The 23,355-nt window shown below is 40.5% G+C and overlaps 1 long non-coding RNA gene across 1 annotated transcript; it reads left to right on the forward strand.

Moving 5' to 3' along the window:
• Nucleotides 1-9,504: 9,504 nt before the first annotated feature.
• Nucleotides 9,505-23,215, forward strand: Gm41724. The gene is made up of 2 exons (XR_001782505.1): nt 9,505-9,765; nt 22,973-23,215. It is a non-coding gene; the product is annotated as a predicted gene, 41724 (long non-coding RNA).
• Nucleotides 23,216-23,355: the final 140 nt, after the last annotated feature.

A 23,355-nucleotide genomic window follows, 5' to 3' on the forward strand; every position in this document is an offset into this window, starting at 1 on the left:
AGTGATATTTTGAATTCTTCCTTTCCAATTTGTATCCCTTTGACCTCCTTTTGTTGTCTAATTGCTCTTGCTAGGACTTCAAGTACTATATTGAATTGGTGGGGAGAGTGGGCAGCCTTGTGTAGTCTCTGATTTTAGTGGGATTGTTTCAAGATTCTCTCCATTTAGTTTGATATTGGCTACTGGTTTGCTGTATATTGCTTTTACTATGTTTAGGTATGGGCCTTGAGTTCCTGATCTTTCCAAGGTGTTGGATTTTGTCAAATGTTTTCTCAGCATCTAATGAGATGATCATGTGGTTTTTGTCTTTGAGTTTTTTTATATAGTGGGTTATGTTGATAGATTTCTGTATATTGACCCATCCTTGCATCCCTGGGATGAAGCTTACTTGATCATGATTGCTTTGATGTGTTCTTGGATTCAGTTTTCGAGAATTTTATTGAGTATTTTTCCATTGATATTCATAAGGGATATTGGTCTGAAGTTCTCTTTCTTTGTTGAGTCTTTGTGTAGTTTAGGTATCAGAGTAATCATGGCTTCATAGAACAAATTGGGTAGAGTCCTTTCTGCTTCTATTTTGTGGAATAGTTTGAGGAGCATTGGTTTTAGGTTTTCTTTTAAGGTCTGATAGAACTCTGCACTAAACCCATCTGGGCCTGGGCAATTTTTGGTTGGGAGACTATCAATGACTGTTTCTGTTTCCTTAGGAGATATGGGACTGTTTAGATTGTTTATCTGATCCTGATTTAACTTTTGTACCTGGTATCTGTATATAAAATTGTCCATTTCATCCAGATTTTCCAGTTTTGCTGAGTATAAGCTTCTGTAGTAGGATGTGATGATTTTTTAAACTTCTTCGGTTTCTGTTGTGTGGCTATCTTCTTTTGGTTTGTTGAAAGAAGATTACTTTCTTGCTTTTATTAGGGTGTAGTTTTCCTCCTTGTGTTGGCACTTTTCATCTATTACCCTTTGTAAGTCTGGATTTGTGGAAAGATATTGTGTAAATTTGGTTTTGTCATGGAATATCTTGGTTTCTCCATCTATGGTAATTGAGAGTTTTGCTGGGTATAGTACTCTGGGTTGACATTTGTGTTCTCTTAGGGTCTGTATGAGATCTTCCCGGGATCTTCTGGCTTTCATAGCTTCTGGTGAGAAGTCTGGTGTAATTCTGACAGGTCTGCCTTTATATGTTACTTGACCTTTTCCCTTACTGCTTTTAATATTTAATAATTATTAATTAGTAAATAATTAATATTTACTAATTTCAATATTTCAATATACTGCATTTAGTGTTTTGATTATTATGTGACAGAAGGAATTTCTTTTCTGGTCCAAACTATTTGGAGTTCTGTAGGCTTCTTGTATGCTCATGGGCATCTCTTTCTTTAGGTTAGGGAAGTTTTCTTCTATAATTTTGTTGAAGATATTTACTGGCTCGTTAAGTTGGGAATTTTCACTCTCTTCTATACCTATTATCCTTAGGTTTGGTCTTCTCATTGTATCCTGGATTTCCTGGATGTTTTGGGTTAGGAGCTTTTTTCATTTTGCATTTTCTTTGACTGTCGTGTCAATGTTTTCTATGGTATCTTCTGCACTTGAAATTCTCTCTTCCATCTCTTGAATTCTGTTGGTAATGCTTGCATCTATGGCTCCCGGTCTCTTTCCTAAGTTTTCTATCTTCATTATTGTCTCCCTTTGTGATTTCTTTATTGTTTCTATTTCCACTTTTAGATCCTGGATGGTTTGGTTCAGTACCTTTACCTGTTTGGTTGTGTTTTCCTGTAATTCTTTAAGGGATTTTTGTGTTTCCTCTTTAAGGTCTTCTACCTGTTTACCTGTGTTCTCTTGCATTTCTTTAAGGGAGTTATTTATGTCCTTCTTAAATTCCTCTATCGTCATCATGAAATGTGATCTTAAATCAGAGTCCTGCTTTTATGGTGTGTTGGGGTAACCAGGGTTCACTCTGGTAGGAGAACTGGATTCTGACACTGCCATACTCTTGGTTTCTGTTGCTTATGTTCTTAAGCTTGCCTTTCGCCATCTGGTTACCTCTGGTGTTAGCTGGTCTTGTCCCTCCTGCAAGCCTGTGTGTCAGTACTCCTGAGAGACCAGTTCTCTCAGGGAGGAATTTAAGTATGAAGAGGTTTGGTACAGGGTCAACTCTGGGGTGCAGAGACCAGAAGGATCCTGTCCCCAGCTGTTCCTTGGTTACTGTGTCCTGATGGTTCTGTGAGGACCCCTCTTGGGCCAGGAATTTGAAGAGAAGTGGTGGTCTTACCTCTGCTTGCAGGTGTGTAGGCATTCCTGAAAGACCTGCTCAATCTTGGCGGTATTCATGTAGTTCTGTGGCACAGGATCAGCTCTTGACACAGACAGAGACTGGAAGACTCCTGTCCCAGGCAGCCCCTCAATTTCTGTGTCCTAAGGGTTCCAGGTGGATTCCTCTGAGCATCAATGGTGGTCCTACCTGTACTCACAGGCCTGTCTGCACTCCTGGGAGGCCTGCTCCCTCCTGGCGCTTCAAGTACATTATTATAGAAAGATTTTTATGATAAATAGGTCCAGGGCACAACTTGAAACTGAAAAGGCCACTCCAATTTCATTTGTGCATTAAACAACTCTTTAACTGAACAGGTTTTCCCATATTATTAAACCTTGGTTATTGCATGGACTGCATGAGAACCATTTTTGGGACTATCAGCATTGACCAATCAGTGAACTGTGAATTAAGAGAGATGATCTGTGGTGCCCTAACATTAAAATATAAGGCCTCCTTAGACGGAAGGAATTTGTGAGCATTGAGAAATGGCTCTTAAACATTCTGGGGTCCATTCTGCAAGGTATCATAGCCATGCTAAGAACAACACCAGCTGTAGTCCACACAGTGACATTTTCATATGTAAGATGCTGAGTGATCATTTTTTATCGATGGTTCAAGCCAACTCCAGCGGAAATCCACATGTTACTGCTTCAGACTTTGTTTATTTTGACAGTTGTCTCCTCAATTGAATAAGCATCTTTTCCCAATGTGTGCTTATTAAAGCATTTCAAAGAAAAAGTGAAAGAAACTCCAATAACTATCTGTAGAAACAAAAAGTAAACAGAAAGTCAATTACTGATGGCACTGCCCTTGCAGTGGACCTGCATCTATCTCCGGCACCTACATGGTGGCTCACAACCATCCATAACTCCAGTCCCAGGGAATCTGTTGCCCTCTTCTGATCTCCATGGGCACCTGTCATGTGCATGGGGCACAAACATACATGCAGGCAAAACATTCCCGAAAACAAGAGAAATAAAACAGGTTTAAAAAGATAATCCATATATTCTTGTACCACTATGTATCAAAGAAGTGAGCAGTGAAAACATTAACACAATTTACTCATTTCCTTATTAGTACTGCATATTATCAAAGTTGATGTTACCAAGTTGATGATTAGAAGAAATAATAAATTCTGGAGATACTAAGGGATCATCAAATAAAATACCACTTTGACTGAAGAGATCTTAACTCAGTAGTTAAGAGCATCAGTTGCTCTTTCAGAAGACACGGGTTCAATTCCCAACATTACATGCTAGCTAACAACTTTCTCTAACTCCAGTTCCAGGAGATCCAACAACCTCTCTGGCCACTTCTGGTAATGTGTGCACATGGTCCCCAGGCACACATGCAGGCAAAATACCTATCCACATCAAAGATTTTAAATTTTCTCTTTAAAAAAGTTAGTATATATTATTATTTTTTACTTAAAAAAGATATGTAGGTCATAACACTATAACAAAACTTGAGGTCTTTTCCAAACATTTCACTTTAACTAGAAGCTGATTCCAAAGGTCATGTCTAGACATTGTTTGAAGACTTGCTTCACTATTTTGACATTATTCTTGGAGAGTTCATAATTTCTATTAATAAATTACCTCTGAGATGATTTTTTTTTACTGAATTAATGTCCCATTTGTCTCATCTGAGCTTTAAAGTTATATTTGTGTTACATAATAGGAACTAATTTTCAAGATTTGGGAGTCAAAAGCATTATAATGTCTAGAATTAAATACTTTCATCCCTTCACAACTATCCCTACAATAATTTTAAAGGTAAAAATGGCCCCAACACAAAAGGCAATGATTTGGGGAACAATACTAAAAGCCAATGAAGTATTACAGAAAGAGACTAAGGTGATTTTGACAATAGAATGCTTACCATTAAGGCCCATGTTTATGAGGCTGCCCGTCAAAGAAATGTGAAAATGGCTGGGCGGTGGTGGTGCATGCCTTTAATCCCAGCACTTGGGAGGCAGAGGCAGGCGAATTTCTGAGTTTGAGGTCAGCCTGGTCTACAGAGTGAGTTCCAGGACAGCCAGGGATATACAGAGAAACCCTGTCTTGAAAAACAAACAAAAAACAAAACAAACAAACAAAACCACAACAACAACAAAAGAAATCTGAAAATGTTACTGATGATGATGGGTGCTGAGATTGATTTTTAACCTGTTCACAAGGCTGCCATTTTTTTACATATATATTTTTTTCATAACCTACAGTCAGAACTCCCGAGAGAAGGAACACCGCACTGCATATTTCTTGCGATGTAGTATTTTATTCCTTGTTGAAATGCTGAATGGCTTCAGAACATAGCTCTCACTGGGAGACTTGAAATCAAACCAGTTTTGGATTTTTCTGACTCAAGCTCCTTGCCACTAGGAGATAAATTTGTGGTATTGCCTCATGAGGAGCCCAAGAAATGCTATTCTAGGTGTGGTTAGTGAGTGACTTGCAGACAGAAAAATGTTCTTGTAGGTCTAGTGGAATGAAAGACATGAAAATGCTTTCCTTTCCGGGGTGGAGTTCTGTAGACGTTAGAATGAGCATGTGGCAGGATGAAGGCTCCCTGGGATTCTGTTGTCTGGTTTTTTTACAGTGAGTAGGAGAAACCCTAGTTAGTATTTCTACAGAAAAACCACCAGAATGAATCATCCTCTAGGGGGCAACAAAGTGTGACTCAGGCTCTGAACTGCAGGAACCACGGAGGGATTGACCCTGAAGTCTGGAACAGTCTGAAACGCAAGAAAACAGTGGGCAAGCTTCCATTGTATTATTGTCTTCAAGAATATCTAATGTTCTATAGTAATGATAAGTGATGCTGAGGCGGACAGAAGGACGAGGAGCTGGAGCAGTTGAATGGAATCCAAGCCTCAAGTCTGGGCAAACCTCGAGGAACAAGCAGTAAGGCCAACCGTACTTAAACCCTTTATAATGGAATTTTCTTCCTTCTCCAAGGGCTTATGTTAAATACAATCCCATATTGAACTCCAGCAGCATCATTTAGTGTTCAAACCCCTGTATTTGCCATGCCAGGTATGGGTGGATAATCTCTGTGAGCGACCAATGAGTTCCTCAAACTTTAGGACTTTGAACTATGCATACTTTTCTGGGCTTTGTGCTGTAGAAGGATAGTCTAATGTTCACTGCTCCCCCTGCCCCACCCCCCTCCCCCTTACAATTTTTCTTTGCTTCTTTGCTGCAGAAATAAGAATCTTGGGTGGGTAGGATTAAAATCCTCATGCTGATGTCTTCATTCCTGGTTTTGTAAGAGAAATGATATAGGCAATAATGTACTTTCTACAGCATCTGTCTGACTCAGATGACAGAGGAAAGCCAAAGAAGAAAAAAAACAGAAAGAGGTGAGTATTGGTGTAGGTTTTACAAAGACATATGACATACTCCTAGTAAACGTGTAAAAAAATCTAGTGGAGATAAAGGATGGCAGAAGGAATAGTATTAATTTTTAAAAACTCATACTCTTTCTTACCTCTGTTTCCTTCCAAGAAGAAAAGTCCTTACTGGCTGGATTTTTCATGTAGACTTTAAATGATGGGATAATAATTTCTGTAAAACCCAGGGTATAGGATGAGAATGAATTTGACATGGGGCTATATTCAAGAAGGAAAGTTTCTGTGAGTAGCTAGAGTGGCTGCTAAGGGATAGCTTTTTTAAAGGTTTATTTTTACAATGATGTGTATATATGTGTCTATGTGCATGTTTGTCCATGTGAGCAGGCTCCTGCAGAGTCTAGAAGAGTGTAACAGATCCCTAGAAGCTGTAGTTACAGGCTGCTCTGAGCTACAGAATGTGAGTGCTAGGAACTGAACCAGGTCTTCTATGTGCTCTTTGTTGCACCTCATCTCTAGATCCCACAAAGGGTGGGTCTTAGCACGAAGACAGGCTGACCTGGAAGCAAGACGATGAGATATAAAGTGGGAGTGGAAGGGTCAGTTGAGAGGATGGCTAGCTATTATAAAGAGATGAATAACAAAAGTATGCAAAAAATAATCCTGTCATGTGGCTTGTATTCACAGTACACTATGTGACTTTGGGCATTTTCCCCTATCAGGAGACCTGCCAAGGGTCCAGTGGTTTTACTATTTGAGAACAGTCCACTTAGAGACAAGGACCCACGCACATTTAAGTTATGATTCCACAGTACATTGATCTGTAATATAGTTATCTGCTTGCCTTATTTACTTTGTTTAGCTTTCTTTTCACTTTAAATTTGATAATACCCTGTCTCCAGGAGCTATAAACCTAAAAAGAACATTAGAAATGTATTTTAAGTCAACAAAAAACACCCCTTAAGCTTTAACTTAGTAGGAATAGTTTTTCTGCCAAGCACGGTAATTGTTACTTGTGGAATTTCCTTAGAATAGCCAAGGCTTTGAGTCAATAGCTATAGTGCTGGAATGAACATCTGGGTGGAGGCACCAGTCTGTTGGAAAACTGATGATAGTTCAACTCCATATGTTGCAAGAGATTTCTTGATAGATCCACTCGGTGGATCCAAAAAATACAGGGTGTGTTTGGTTCAAAGTGAATACAGAATTCCCTTCATATTTGATGTCTGCATTCTTTTTCTTTTAACCATTTTTTTTCTAGCTTCATTTTTCATGTTTTAAATCACAGTGGCAACACATATTAAATTACAATTTTGGTATTTACGTGCAAGAATCACACTCAGATCATGTTAAGAAGTTTGTAAGGGAATCAACTTGTCCTATAAACAACCCTAAAGTCATGAGGGATGGGGGTGAATTTAAAGACTAGATGGCCATAGGACCAGGGCTTACCTAAGCAACACAGCAGGCACAGTTCTGAGCCACAGTGCCAAGATCTGGGCTCCAAAACTCCTCTTTTATGGAATTTGAGTTGAACTGGACTTTCCTTGCCGTGCTTTCAAAGATGTCACTGAGTGTATAGACACATAGAATATGGACACAAGACAAACAATTACCAGGGGCGTATTCTAAATGCAAGAGCTAACTTAGATGTAATTTGTATTATTTTTCCATTAATCTATTTATTCACTTTACATCCGGATCTCAGCCCCCCTTTTCCTTCCAGTCCCTTCTCACAAGGCCCTCACCCCATGCCTCCAAGCCTTTCATCTCTGAGAAGGGTGAGGTTCCTCCTGGATACCAGCCTACTCTGATACCTCAAGTCACTGCAGAACTGGTTATGTCCTCTTCCACTGAGGTCAGACAAGGCAGCCCAGTTAGGGGTACAGGATTCACAGGCAGGTAACAGAGTCAGGGTAACCTTTCACTCTAGTTCTGGGTTGGGGGGGACCAACATAAAGATCAAGCTACACATCTGCTACATATGTCGTCGTCGGTAGGGGGAGGACTAGGTCCATGCCCTGTATGTTCTTTGGTTGGTGGTCCAGTCTTGGAGTTCCCAAGGGTCCAGGTTAGTTGACTCTGTTGGTCATCTTGTGGAGTCTCTATCTCCTCTGAGTTCCTCAATCCTTCCTCCAACTTTAATGTTTGGCTGTGGGTCTCTGCATTTGTTTCACTCATCTGCTGGATGGAGCCTCTCAGAGGACAGTTACATAGGCTTCTGTCTGCAAACATAATGGAGTATTATTAATAGTGTCAGGGATTGATTCTTGCCCATGGGATGGGTCTCAAGTTGGGCCAGTTATTGATTGGCCGCTCCCTCAGTCTCTGCTTTATTTCTTTCTCTGCATTTCTTATAGGCAGGACAGATTTTTGAGTTGAAGGTTTTGTTGGTGGGTTGGTATCCTTATCCCTCCACTGGGAGTCCTCCTGGCTACAGGAGGTGCCCTCTTCAGGCTCCATATCCCTCACTGCTAGTAGCCTCAGCTAGAGTCACCCTCAGACTACCTGGCGTCTCCCCCATCCAAGGTCTCTGGCATGTCCTAGAGATCCCCATCTCTACCCCACCCCACTTCCCACCCCACTCCCTATTTCCATTCATTCTCTAGGCTCTCCTGTCATCTGATCTCCTACTTCCACTCCCTGTTCCCTCTCCCACCCAGTCCCCTCCCTCTCTCCAACTCCAATGACAATTTTATTTTCCATTCTGGGTGAAGTTCAAGCCTCTTCCTTTGGGCCCTCCTTCTTATTTAGCTAATGTGATGGTTTGTATATTCTTGGACCAGGGAGTGGTACCACTTGGAGGTGTGGCCTTGTTGGAATAGGTGTGACCTGGTTGGAGTAGGTGTGTCACTGTGGGTGTGGGCATAAGATCCTCACCGTAGTTGCCTGGACGTCGGCAACTAGAAGTTTGACTAGCAGCCTTTGGATGAAGATGTAGAACTCTCAGCTCTGCTCTGACTGTGCCTTGCCTGCCTGGATACTGCCATGCTCCCACCTTGATGATAATGGACTGAACCTCTGAACCTGTAAGCCAGCCCCAATTAAATGTTGGTTTTATAAGACTTGCCTTGGTCATGGTGTCTGTTCACAGCAGTGAAACCCTAACTAAGACAGCTATTTTGGGTTTATGAATTGTAGCGTGAGTATCATGTACTTTATGGCTAATATCCACTTATAAGTGAGCACATATCATGCATGTCCTTTGGGGTCTGGTTTACTTCACTCAGATGATATTTTCGAGTTCCATCCATTTGCCTGGAAATTTCATGATGTCCTTGTTTTTAATAGCTGAGTAGTATTACATTATGGAAATGAACCACAATTTCTTTATTCTTCAGTTGAGCGTTTGGGTTGTTGCCAGTTTCTGGCTATTACAAATAAAGCTGCTACGAACATAGTGGAGCAAGTATACTTGTAGTATAGTGGAACATCTTTATTTGTGAGTGTGAGTGTGAGTGTGTGTGAGTGTGGATGCGAGCGCCTTTCCTCATCTTTTACTGAGTATTCACCAGCTGTCATAGGAGGTTGTACAGATCTCATGTCTGTACTTAAATTGGTCCATTTGCATATATGTCATGTGTCTCTAAAATCGCCTCTATTTTCTTCTTTCCCATATTAAGGCACTTTAGTCTTATTATTTCGGAGAGTAATTGTATCAAACCAGAATGCCTTCTTTTTCAGTCAATATGAATAAAAATATTCAGGCAAACATAACAAAATTTAAAACATTAGTCAAACAGATGTTTTTTTCATCTATAGCATTTAAAATCAGGCCTAAATTTTGTAAGCAGGCAGTTTCCAGAAACCACATTTATTATAAATTCAAGAATAAGTGAGATCATTCATTTCAACCTTGTTTGAATTTTGTCTTGAGATTTTTAGGGTGGATGTGGCAACCGTGAGAATGTTCCTGAACCACAGGCAAGAAGGAACTGCTGCAATCTATTCCTCTTGGACTTGGGCTGACACTAGAATTCAAGAATTGGGCACTGTAATCATGTCGAGGACACATGACTCGCAAATGAAGCAAGGCAGAAGTTGCCCTTCAGGTTCTGCTGACTGCTGAGACACAGGAGGAGCTGGGGTTTCCACTGTAAGCGTGGTTTGGGGAAGTATTTGATAGTTCAGTGCATCTAAAATATAGAGCAAAGCCAGGTGGAGATCGACTCGGGAGCTCGGGGGTGTATCTTCCAGGACTTGGGCTGAAGTTAAACACACAGAACAAGGCAACAGTCCCAAAAACAGCTTTCAGATTCCACCCTCCCCCAACTGTGGTTAAAGTAGCAACTTCCTCCATGGGCCAACATTACAGAATCTCTCTGTAATTATTCTGGGGTATAAGCTAGACTCCAGTCCTGCATGGCTTTTAGTGTCTCTTATAAAAATCTTATTCTTTGATTTAAATCATTTTTGTGTTTAAAATACTTTATTCTTCTCTGATCTGTAATTGAATCCAGACTGACGGTAAAGTTTTGAGATAAGTTGAGGATCTTGTGTCCCACTAAACAATGGGTGATAGTAATCATTGCCAGCTGGTGGGGAAGTACTTAAGCCATTACCAGCATTTACCTGGAATGGAATGCCCATGGAAAATACAGATGGGGTGAAAAGTGCCATGTCACAGTTTGAGGACACGGTGAGCCCATTGAACAAAAATTCAGACTGTGATCATCTGCCTTTCTGAGTCACAGTGTAGGTTGGATGTTGGCAGAAGCAGTCTTTTCCATGCTTCGTGACAGACTCACCTCTCTTTAGTCAGGGATCTTTGCTGATATAGTGCTGATTTCTCTTGGTTTTACCCTATACAGCACTCTTCCAAACTCGTAAGTAAAAATCTTTTCCCAGATGCCAGAGCTACAGCTGGAAAGAAAATGATTTACCCTTTAAAGCCCTGGGGGAAAAAAGTAAAGATGCTCTAGAGCAAAAGAAATTCCTGTGTGGGTCTGCAGATTACAGATGTTACCACATGCCTCACCATGGAACAAAGTGGAAGCATCTTATATCCTAGAGTGGAATGGCTCTTGTGTGTGTGTCTGACTGTCTGTCTGTCTGTCTCTGTGTGTGTGAGTGTCTGTGTCTCTGTGTGTGTATATGTAGTATGTGTCTGTCTGTCGACTTATTTCAGTCATTCTGAGATTAAACCCCAGGCCGTATATCTGCTGGGCAAATGCTCTAGCACTGAGCCACCTCAGAGTCAATTTAGACTTGAAGATGATATTTATGAGATGAGTACAAATCAGCTCTCTGCATGCATTTGTTACTTTTCTAATGCTCAGATGAAACACTGTGACCAACACAACTTATAGAATAACGAGTTTATTTTGACTCAGGGTTCCAGAGAGATGCGTCCATCATGGCAGGAAAGCAATGCAGCAACCAGCAGGCATAGTGACCAGGGCAGGAAGCTGGGAGCTCACATCTCAAGGGTGAGCAGGAAGCACAGAGAATGAACGGGAAGTGGTGTGAGAGTTTTAAACCAGCAGTTCTCAACCTGTGGGTCGCAACCTATTTGAGGGTCAGATAATCCTTTCACAGAGTCATGTATCAGATAGCCTGCATATCACATATTTACATTATGATCCACAACAGTAGCAAAACTACAGTTACAAAGTAGCAATGAAAATAACTTTATGGCTGGGGCTCACCACAACATGAGGAGCTGTATTGAGGATGGCAGCATTAGGGAGGTTGAGAACCACTGTCTATAACTCTTCAAGCCGGCCTTCAGTGACATACTTTCTCCAGGAAGGCCACACTCCCTAAAATTCCCCAAATAACACCACAGACTGAGCAGCAAGCTTCATTCAAATCACCACACTGTGAGCTGATATCGCAATAGGAAATGAACTCTTGTCTTAACCGGTGATCTGCTTATATATGGGTCTGGATTGGAAGGAGTTCAGCATGGCTTAGGGCTGTCATGATGTAGAAGACAGGAACTATGAATCCAAGCTTTCTGTGCCACTTTTCCCACTGTCCATCAGACTCAGACACTAGAGAACCCTGGGAGGCTGTTACCAATATCTTGTATATTATTCTCTCTCTCTCTCTCTCTCTCTCTCTCTCTCTCTATATATATATATATATATATATATATATATATATATATATATATATACAACACACACAAGCATATAAAATTATCCTAAAAATAATTAGGACTTCGATTACCAATATCTCTTTTCTATTAATATGTCTATCTCCTAATCTTGACAATCATTACATATTAACTAAAATCAAGAACTTTTGCAGTTTTTCCTAACTCCTACAGTGTCCATTAACTATATTAAGCCCCATCTATAAAACAAGCCCTGTTAACATAGCCCCAAGTTCTTTCCAATGTGTTGCAGGCAACACCTCAGTGTATGTCCTTATTCCTATAGCTTTGAACTCATGCACACAGATGCAAGATAAAGTCCTAGAAATGGCATTTTAGTAAAAAGATATGTTGTATATTTGAAACTTGCTACCTACTATCAAACTGCCTTCGGAAAGGGTGATTTCTGGCTCCTGTTCACATTAACCACTCTTTCTTTCTGATTGGTCCTTGTATAAGGGTGTTCACAGATATTTTGATCTTTATCAGTCTGATAAAGGGAACTCTATTGTGGGCATCTTCACACACACACACACACACACATATGTGTGTGTGTGTATATATATATATAAAATAAACTTATTTGTATATATATATATATATATATATATATATATATATATATATATATACATAAAATCTGTTTCCCCACTCCTAAGTGTTCAGCATTTCTGTCTCCTGAACTGTTTAATCCTTTCTATTTGACTTAAGGGAGCAAGGGTTTTGTTGTGTGGATTGGGCTTTTTGTTTTTGTTTTTGTATGATCCTTTATTTCTGGGAAGAAGTTAAATTTCACTTCTCTGTTTTTAGTGAGCAACTTTATCTTTTAAACAATCTCTTATTTTGTTTATTGGCTTTAGAAAGGCAGTGCTATTTTGAAAGTAGAAAACTTTCTTCCATAATTTCTTTTCAGCATGTTTATGGGTTTTTTTTTTTCCTGCATCAAAAATCTGCCAGGCTTTTCAATATGAAGAGAAAGTTGAAACTTTCTGCCCCTTCCATATTATAAAATGGCTTTAAGGACTGTATTCTCTAGTAACCCTTTTGATGCTGTGATAAAATTCCATGAGCAAAAGCGACTGAGAGGAAAAGAGGTTTATTTTGACTTAAGATCTAAAGGTGTAGAGTCCACCATGATGGGAAAGGTTAATTAACAAGGTCAGCAGTAATGGGAGTCAGCGTAGCAGAAGGTCAGCAGCTGATTTTCTGATATCATCAGCAGACTATCTGGTTACATTTTTTCAAATCCACAGATAGGAAGGTGAGAGGAGAGAGAGAGAGAGAAAGGGAGAGAAAGAGAGAGAGAACAAAGGAGGAGGGAGGGGAAAGAGACAGAGGAGGAGAGAGAGACAGAGACACAGACAGAGAGCTCCCTCAAAGTCTGTCCTCCCTAGTGATAAACTTCTCCAGCAAGGCTTCACTTCCCTAAAATGTACTCACAAATAGGGACTAACAAAATGAGCCTATGGGGGACCTTTCTCATTTAAACCACTACACTACGGGATGCTGTCTCCTTAAGATTATCAGAGATGACCTGCTGGCATTCCATCTGTGTTTATGACCTCTTTAGCAATGCCTCCTGAGGGTTAAACTCTTAGTGGTTTTCTTGTGATGCCTCGGGTCAATCTGGTTGATGCAACATCCATGATCATGTGAAGACAATGTATATATAGTCATTGGGGAAACCCCATGTGAACATCTTAAAATAGTAAAAAAGGAAATAATGGGAAGTGGTTTGTTCAGAACTTCAGCAACATGCTAAGCACTATGCACATAACACTCCATGAAATAAGAAAAAAACAAAATGGAAAAAAAAAACACCAGAGAGAGAGAGAGAGAAAGAGAGAGAATAAAACAAAACAAAGAAAAAAACCAAACAAAACAAAATCCAAAACCTATCATAACCTTCTTATGTACATAAGTAAACTGGCCTCAGAGAAGTGAAGTGATTTTCAATTCCAGAGCCAGTGAACACTAATTCTAGTTGAGACAACATTCCCAAGTCGAGCAAAAGAAAGTTTGCAGCCTAGGGTTCTCAGGGGTCTGGGACCTGGGAGCTAAGCACGCTGGGAAGCAATGGATTATAATAGGACTGGGGAATCTGCTCCTCAAGTGACCTGAGCTGTGTCTTCCTAGGACCCATTTCTCCCATTTCTCCATAGCCCACTCCCTCACTGTCACTTCGGAGCTGGCAACGGCAGAATAAGAAAGACGCAGTAGCCTCCTCTCTGAAGGCACAGAGGTCACCTGATGTCACAGCGGAGACTGATCAAAGGGGATGTGGGTTCTCACCCTTCTTCCTAGCTGGAGCCCTCTTGGACTACTTGGGGCAAGAAGATCAGGGCTTTATCCTGGCTGACAAGGAGATGAGGAGACATCCAGGGATGCCTACCCTCACGTTTGCCTGGTACACCGACATCTAGGTTCACATGGAAATGAGAGACAGAAACCCAGGGAATGCCTGCCCTCCATTTCTGCCTAGCACATTCACACACTGACCACACAGCCACCTCTGCTAAGACTTATAAAGACTATAGACGAGGCTGTAACACTCTGCTGTAAACTAGAAGGAGGGAAGGATCCAGGGGGACCACTCTGACTTGGTGTGGAGCTCCAGAACTCTGTCTTGTTTATCTGTTCGTTTTTCAGGTGTTTCCCCCAAAGTTCTTCCAGTCTTGAAGCCTGCCAGGAATGGCTCAGGAGGCCAGTGACACTTGGAAAAACCTGGTCTGTTATTGTGGCACTGATGGCTCTCAGAAAGCTGGCAAATAGTCGAAAAAAATTTATGTGTTTCTGAAATTTTGGATACCTAATTCTTTTAAAATAAGCTACCATCTATTTTGTGTGACTTTGAACTTAAAGTTTAGGAAACTGTTTAAAATGGTGTGAGAAGGAATCTGATTGTGGCATATAGATATTTCAGAGAAAATAGACTTCAACTTTCTTTAATATGTTTTTTATTGTAGATAAATGCATATTATTGTTTTAGGAACTTGATTATTTGATCAAGTGTTATACCCAGCAGCAAGGTTCTAATATTTGTGGATTGCTGTTATATGCAGGTGAGGGCAGGCACAAGATAAGGTGAGAGCCCGTGATTGGGCAGTGAAAAACGAAGTCCAGCTGAGATTTTAGAGAAGAGAGTACAGAGGGACAGAGAAGACGGGAAGGAGAGGAAGAGGAGCCAGAACCACACAGTCCTGGGAGCAATAAGTATTGGGGATTTCTTAGATGATTAAATAACAAGAAGGGTACATTTGCCCCATCTAGGCGTGTTGCTTGTGTTTATATCAATTGAGTTTTGAGTCCATTGTGCTGGTGATTTGTGGGTTGAGAATTTACTAATATAAATCTGACTGATTTATATCAAGTCTCTAGAGTTTTGATTTTACTGGATTGCAATCCGCAGCAAAAGAATAGCAAGATGGGCGATCTCTGCATGGGGCTAGTTGTGGAGGCGGTGAGACCATCGACCATCGAGGCCAGAGAGTAGCTGGCCTTAGCGAGGGTTGGTGCCTTTTAAAAGATATTTCCTGCTACCAATATTTTATCAATTACAAGGTCTTATAAAAACATATGCTATAATGTATCCTCAGCCTAGTATATATTAGTATAGCTTGCCATTTACAGTTATGAATTGTAAATTTTAACATCCTTCTTAGGGACCCTAAATAATTAATGTACTTTGTAGCTCCTTTCTGATCCAAATTGAAATAGAGAACAGGAAGGTGGTTATGGTGACTATATAATATAATAAACTCCTTTGTGTTCATGTTGGTAAAAGAATTTGTGCAAATAAGTACTGGTGGATGTGGCATGGACTTAGGGGCAGTTACCACGGGCATAAATTCTGCTTTGTTATGTATCTCTGTGTATTTGTGGATAATCTCTCCAAGCTCTCTTCGGTCTTTTCTTCTGTGAGATGGTGATGGTAAAATCCATCTTGGGAGGTATTGAAGAGAACAATAGCATCTCGCAGCTACTTATTGATGGTATTGGTTATTACTGAGAGTGATGTGGAATGCAAATTGTCAGCCAGGAGCAAAACGCTTGGTCTTTGAATGTGAAATAGATTCCTGGACTGCAGCTGGCTAGAGTTACTGTGATGCAAATCAAACCCACAGTCTCCTCAGATTGTAGGCATGGTTTTTCATCTTTAGTGGAACAGAAAGTCAGAAGTCTGAAGCTCACTCTTCAGTGCACAGCTAGTGCCACAGGAGTGGAGTTAGGACCCCAGAGTGAAAGCAGTCCTTGCTCTCCCATGGGTGGCTCAGCCACTCTCTGCTACAGTTTCATTATTTCTAAACTACTGGATACGGGGAGCCACTTTGAGCTGAAATGGAATATTTGATATTTTTGTTTTGAGACATCATCCATAAATATAAATGTGTGTGTGTATATATATATATTTTTTTTTTTTTCCTTCATGGCTACAAAAAGTATTTGAAAATGAAACAAATGCAAGGAGTAAAAACTCTCGGTATATATTTCTCCCTTGGATGATGAGTCGTTCAGTCAGCCTGCTTGGAAAAGATTATTTTCGGCTCTGGTCAAAGTGGCCTACTTTCTTTTTGTGTCGAAGGGCTTTGAAATGAGAAGTTATTTGTATTTTCCCAGGGAGTGTCCACTTTAGGAAGAAAGAGAATTATATGCCTGAAGAACATGGCTGGCCAGTGTATTGTTTATGTTACCTTGGGCTTGCAAGGAAGTACATAGGATTTAAGTTTCTTCTTTTCTGGGAAATATAAAACATCATGTCTCATTTCATTTTATAACATCTTCTCCTTATTTAGGGATACTTAGGGATGACTTCTCTGAGTACAGGGTTAGAAATTAAACCTGACCAGACATGCAGAGAAGTGGAATTAAAAAAGAAAAAAATTTAAAAACTCCTTAAGTTAGAAAAAAAGTGTTTCAATTATTTATTTGACCCCCTTCTACTGTGTTGATTTTAGCCAACTTTATAAAATTAATTCTGCAATTGTCTACATAAGAAACATCATTGTTAAATGTACTTGGGACATCAGGGGATTCCCATGAAGAGTACAGCACACAGAAAAGAAATGAATTACTGAAGTGTAGAGAGTACTGGAAGAGGAGTCTTTGAAGCTGGTGTTGGAGGATTACCTCATTCACTTGTGCTAGGTGCCCTCTCCTGGTCATTGGGAGTAACTTTTACTGGCTTACTCTGTCTTACTATGAAGCACACATGCAATTGCCCATGAACCATTTACTGGGTTACACCTTCTAAAAATAGACAACATCTAATTTACTGGACTCGGGCTTACCCGCTCACCTCAGTCCAGAACTTTTGTTCACCAAGCAGAGCCTGGCTCGCCCTACATGGCAGAGGTGGCCTTTTGTGAAGTGGAGAACTCACTCATCTCTTTGGCTTTACTTTCAGCCCAGGGAATCATACTTAATCGCCTGTTTATACAACATAAAGTGACAGACTTGTGGGACAGAAAAGCCATCTCCAATCTGAGCAGGGCCAGAAGTGAAGTTTCCCAACTTCACCCCAACAGGAACCTGCAGTGCATACCCCACTGTTCTCCTGCCCAGGGAAGGGGGCACCCACTGAGTATTAAGTCTGAAATGTCCCTGAAACCACTGGCTTACACACTTTACCATATGTTTTGGGAATCAGAGAAAACTGGGATTACTCAGAGCCTGAAGCCTATTGCTGAGAAATTGGTAGACATACCTATTGCCTTGGTATGTCTACCAAGAGATTATGACCATATAGGGGTTCTCAGGAAAGACACCTTCGAAAGGATAAAATGATTTTAGCTTATAAGCCTCAGAGTGGGAGTGGCTGTCAATGTCTCTAGGATATACATGAACTGTCAACCTGTTTTGAGTGATATGGTAGGTGTATTCTCCTACACAAGTGATTACCAACCAAGCAAGCAACCAATCAACCAATCAGGCACACAGCAATCACCACCACTAGGCTTGCTTACTGTTTGTTATATATTACTCGGCGTTCTATAGCTATGATGCAAAGCTCTCTATCAAACCTATGGACATATGTTGAGTCATGGCGGGGAACGCAACATGTAACTACTGTTTCTCAGGCTGCTTCCTACGCTGCAGGCAAAAGTGGCCTGTGTCTATGTCCTTAGGAGTCCCTGGTTTTGGTCAACAAAACAGAAATGGACTGGCTTGCAAGTTTATAAGTAGCACACAATTAAAACCTAGAACTGAGAATACCCTCCCACTAAGTTATAGTTTTCCCTATATCCTGTAAGATCTACTTCCCTTCTTTTTTTATTAGATAATTTCTTCATCTACATTTCAAATGTTATCCCCTTTCCTGGTTTCCCCTCTGAAAACGACCTCTTACACCTCCACCCCCTCCTCCTGCTCATTAAGCCACCCACACCCACTTCTCTGTTCTGGCATTCCCCTATACTGGGGCATCAAGCCTTCTCAGGACCAAAGGTCTGTCCTCCCATTGATGTCTGACAAGGCCATCCTCTGGTAAGTATGCAGCTGGAGCCATGGGTCCTTCCATGTGTACTCCTTGGTTGGTGGTTTAGTCCCTGGAAGGTCTAGGGGGGTTGGTTGGTTGATATTGTTCTTGCTATGGGGTTGCAAACCCCTTCAGCTCATTCAATCCTTCCTCTAACTCTTCCATTGGGGACCCCTTTGGTGATCTTGTGCTCAGTCCAATGGTTGGCTTTGAGTATCCACCTCTGTATTTGTCAGGCTCTGGCAGAGCCTCTGAGGAGACAACTATATTGGGCTCCTGTCAGCAAGCACTTCTTGGTATCCACAATAGTGTCTATGTTTGGTGGCTGTATATGGGATGGGTCACCAGGTGAGTCAGTCTTTGGATGGCTTTTCCTTCAGTCTCTGCTCCACACTTTGTCTCCATATTTCCTCCCATGAGTATTTTGTTCCCTTTTCTAAGAAGGACTGAAGCACCCACATTTTGGTCTTCCTTCTTCTTGAGCTTCATGTGATCTGCGAATCATACCTTGGGTATTCCTAATTTCTGGAATAATATCCACTTGTCAGTGAGTGCATACCATATGTGTTCTTTTGTGATTGGGTTACCTCACTCAGGATATTTTCTAGTTCCATCCATTTGACTAAGAATTTCATGAAGTCATTGTTTTTAATAGCTGAGTAGTACTGCATTGTGTACTACGTTTTCTGTATCCAGTCCTCTGTTGAAAGACATCTGGGTTATTTCCAGCTTTTGGCTATTATAAATAAGGTTGCTATGAACATAGTGGAGCATGTGTCCTTATTACATGTTGTAGCATCTTCTGGGTATATGCCCAGGAGTGGTTTCTGAGGAATTGCCAAACTGATTTCCAGAGTGATCGTACCAGCTTGCAATCCCACCAGCAATGGGGGAGTGTTCCTCTTTCTCCATATCCTCCCCAGCATCTGCTGTCACCCGAATTTTGATCTTAGCCATTCTGACTGGTGTGAGGTGGAATCTCAGGGTTGTTTTGATTTGCATTTCCCTGATGACTAAGGATGTTGAACATTTCTTTAGGTGATTCTCAGCCATTCAATACTCCTCAGTTGAGAATTCTTTGTTTATCTCTCTCTGTAACCCATTTTTAATAGGGTCATTTTATTCTCTGGAGTCCAACTTCTTGAGTTCTTTGCATATATTGGATATTAGCCCTCTATCAGATACAGGATCAGTAAAGACCTTTTTACCAATCTGTTGGTTGCTGTTTTGTCCTATTGCCTTACAGAAGCTTTGCAATTTTATGAGGTTCCATTTGTCGATTCTTGATCTTAGAGCATAAGCTATTGGTGTTCTGTTCAGGAACTTTTTTCCTGTGCCCATGTGTTTGAGGTTTTCCCACACTTTCTTTTCTATAGATTTCAGTGAATCTGGTTTGATGTGGAGGTCCTTGATCCACTTGGACTTGAACTTTGTACTAGGAGATAAGAATGGATCAGTTTGCATTCTTCTATATGTTGACCTCCAGTTGAACTAGCACCATTTGTTGAAAATGTTGTCTTTGTTCCACTGGATGGTTTTAGCTCCTTTGTCAAAGATCAAGTGATCATAGGTGTGTGGGTTCATTTTTGGGTTTTCAATTCTATTCCATTGATCTTCCTGCCTGTCTCTGTATCAACACCATGCCGTTTTTATCACCACTGCTCTGTAATACAGCTTGAGGTAAGGGATGGTGATTCCCCCAGAATTTCTGTTATTGTTGAAAATAGTTTTCTTTATCCTGGGTTTTTTGTTATTCCAAATGAATTTGCAAATTGCTCTTTCTAATTCTATGAAGAATAGAGTTGGAATTTTGATGAGGATTGCATTGAATCTGTAGACTGCTTTTGGCAAGATGGCCCTTTTTACTGTTAATCATGCCATTCCATGAACATGGGAAATCTTTCCCTCTTCTGAGATCTTTGATTTCTTTCTTCAGAGATTTGAAGTTCTTATCATCCAGATCTTTCACTTGCTTGGCTAGAGTCACACCACAGTATTTTATATTGTTTGTGACTATTGTGAAGGGTATTGTTTCCCTAGTTTCTTTCTCAGCCTTTTTAACCTTTGAGTAGAGGAAGTCTACTGATTGGTAGTATACTTAAGTGATCCCCAAAATTCCACCAGAGAACTCCTAAACCTGATAAACAACTTCTACTCTCCTTCTTTATGAGTGAAATAGTAGAACAACATCAGCAGCTAATTAATTTCCTTTTCTAGTACATTTAGAATATTCAGAATATGTAAACACACACAGACAATATATTTCTCATCAGAAATCAAAATCCTGAAACCATTTCACAAATTCTTATGCCTTGATGTTTTAAACAATAGAATAGCTCAAGCTAGTAGTAGAACCAATTTAAACTTATCTCCAAGTAGCTTAAAAATAAATGAGACTCACGTTATGGCTATTTTATTTGGTTTTGACAGTTATTGGGGGGTACTTCCTAATCTACTTTTTGAATTGTTTACCTGGCTACCTTCCCAGTGGTCTGCCCTAGGTACTTCCTGTTTCTCCTGGCTACATGCTAATGGTCCATCTCCCCTCATGGTGGCTCCTCTCCTCCATTTACTCCTCCTTCTCCTCCTGGTCTTTCCTCTCACTCTTCTCTACCCCAACCAGGTAACTCCAAACGTTCTTACCTCTAATCCCACCAGTCATTGGCTAAAGCCAATTTTATTTAACCAATACTTTTAAACCAAGGAACAACGTTGGCATAATAACAGCCTGCACATGTGAGAAATGTTCAGGTACAGAATTTAGCCTTATAATACATAGCAACAGACCAGACCTCAGCACAAGCCCACCACGGACCTCATGCCTAGCCCCCACTCCTACTAAGATAAAGGGAGTGAATTCATTCAACACAGACAACCCTAGACTACACCATTGCTTCAATAGTCGAACAGTTAATATTGTTGATATTTTTTTAAAGTGAGTTACCAGAAATTTTGTTAACTCTGTGCTGGTGAGCCCAACATTGCTTCTCAAGTCCTCATACAGAGGATAATGATGGGTACATAAAAAATGACTCCTGTAGCCAGACGTGGTGGTGCACACCTTTAATCCCAGCACTCGGGAGGCAAAGGCGGTAGCCTGGTCTACAAAGTGAGTTCCAGGACAGCCAGAGCTATACAGAGAAACCCTGTCTCGAAAAACCAAAAAAAAAAAAAAAAAAAAAAAAAAAAGACTCCTGGAGGGGTAAAAACAAAGAGATCATTAGTTAAGATTTGTGTTATTTTCACTGAAGGCATTCTGTTCCGGTTAGTTTTTATTTCCTCTTTCACGAGTTAAATAAGAAAGATAAGTTGCCATTTTGAATCTGTATCAGTGGATTTAGGTGATATCACTAATTTCACTAGATCCAGGCAAGCTAAAGATGGTGACATTTCAATGTTAAAAACATTTCTACCATATGTAAAAGAATGGTCAAAAAAGTAACATGGAGAACAATTATTCCTTTTACGATTATAATGTAAATGAATTATTTCCAGCTTCCCTTTCCTCCCTCCAAACTCTCCCATATACCTCTCTGTACTCTTTCAAGTTTCATTAATTGTTGTTATATAATGTGTGTATGTGTGTGTGTGTGTGTGTGTGTGTGTGCACATGTGTGCATGTGTGCCTTATTTATTCCCTTGTCACAGGATCTCTCACTGAATGCAGAGCTAGGATGATAGTCAGGAAGCCGCAGGCACCTTGTCTGGGCCACTACAGTATTGGGACTGTAGGTACCCAGCTATGCTTGGGTTTTCACTTAGGAACTGGGGATTATAGTGCAGGGTTTCATGCAGGTACAGCAAGCACCTCAACCCACGGAACCATCTCCAGTGCCCTCATCCCTCTCTATTGCTCTTTCTAAACATTTTACATTATATGCAGACCCTGCTTAATCTTAACACATAGAGCAAAATTGAGAATCAAGTTTTTAAAGATCCACTTCAATGAGCTCTGAATTGAAATGAGAGTGTTTCACAAGGGAATTTTTAAAGGCAGACTTTTAATTTTTAGCCTAAGCAATTTCATTATTTATCAACAGATTGCCTATCAACTACTTTCCCCGGTCTAGAACGAGGTTTAATTCTGAGGTGCAATAGAGGAAACTGGCTAATCATGTGGTAACACTTTAAACACTAAAAATCCCATTAGCTATATTTACTTTAGAACAATACAACCCATGGTTGCTTCCTGCTTTGCTCTGTCTATTTGCCTTATGTGCCTGCCCATTGGTATGACCTTCTGTGACCCAAAGCATAACACCAAAAGATGCCAGGGAAAGGGGGCTCCTAAATGAGACAAATGATACTGACAGTTTGGGATAACAAATAAGAAAAGTGGGAACTACTCAATATTTGGTGGATTCTGAAAGAAATAACATTCACATAAGTCTCTTGTCTAAGAGTGGAAAGGCAAAGGACTTTGCAGTTGGTCCTCTACTCTCACCTCCATAACCCCCTTTGGCCTCTTTTGCCCATTTCATTACAGACAAGTAGAAAACAACTCCACAGACAGGTGTTTCCTCACATAATAGAACAGCCATTTATTGGTGAGGACACCTGGGGATGGATTAACAGAGCCCTGGTAAGCCAGATGCCCTGTAACAGCAGAACCACAAGTCCATGGGATGATTAGTGACTTCCGTGGACACAGTGCCCAGAGCTAACTGTCATGGCTCTCAAAACATAATCATTTCTTTTTTATCTGTTTCCTTGTTTATTGCTTCACAGGTTGAATCTTCCATGACTAATGGTACCATATATTTGCTGTTAAAGATGCAGCTTAAGGGTCTCCCAGATAGCTGAGGAGATAAATGCACTGACCATCAAGCTTGATGACCTGACCGTGAACCTAACGGTGGAAGGATGGAACCACACTCTGGAAGTTCCTATCTGGCCTTCATACGCATGCTATAGCTTGTGTGCGCACAGAAGCAGAAAAATAAATTTAAAGAAAATAAAAAGGTTGCTATTGAAAAAGAGGCAGGAATGTTTTTTCCAAGGTTGCATGTGGTTATTTGACTCAAACATGAAAGAGAACAAAACAAGTATTCCTCTCTGTATGTGAGTGTGTGTGTGTGTGTGTGTGTGTGTGTGTGTGTGTGTGTGTGTGA

This window comes from Mus musculus, chromosome 18 (assembly GCF_000001635.26).
Source record: "Mus musculus strain C57BL/6J chromosome 18, GRCm38.p6 C57BL/6J".
NCBI lineage: Eukaryota > Metazoa > Chordata > Mammalia > Rodentia > Muridae > Mus > Mus musculus.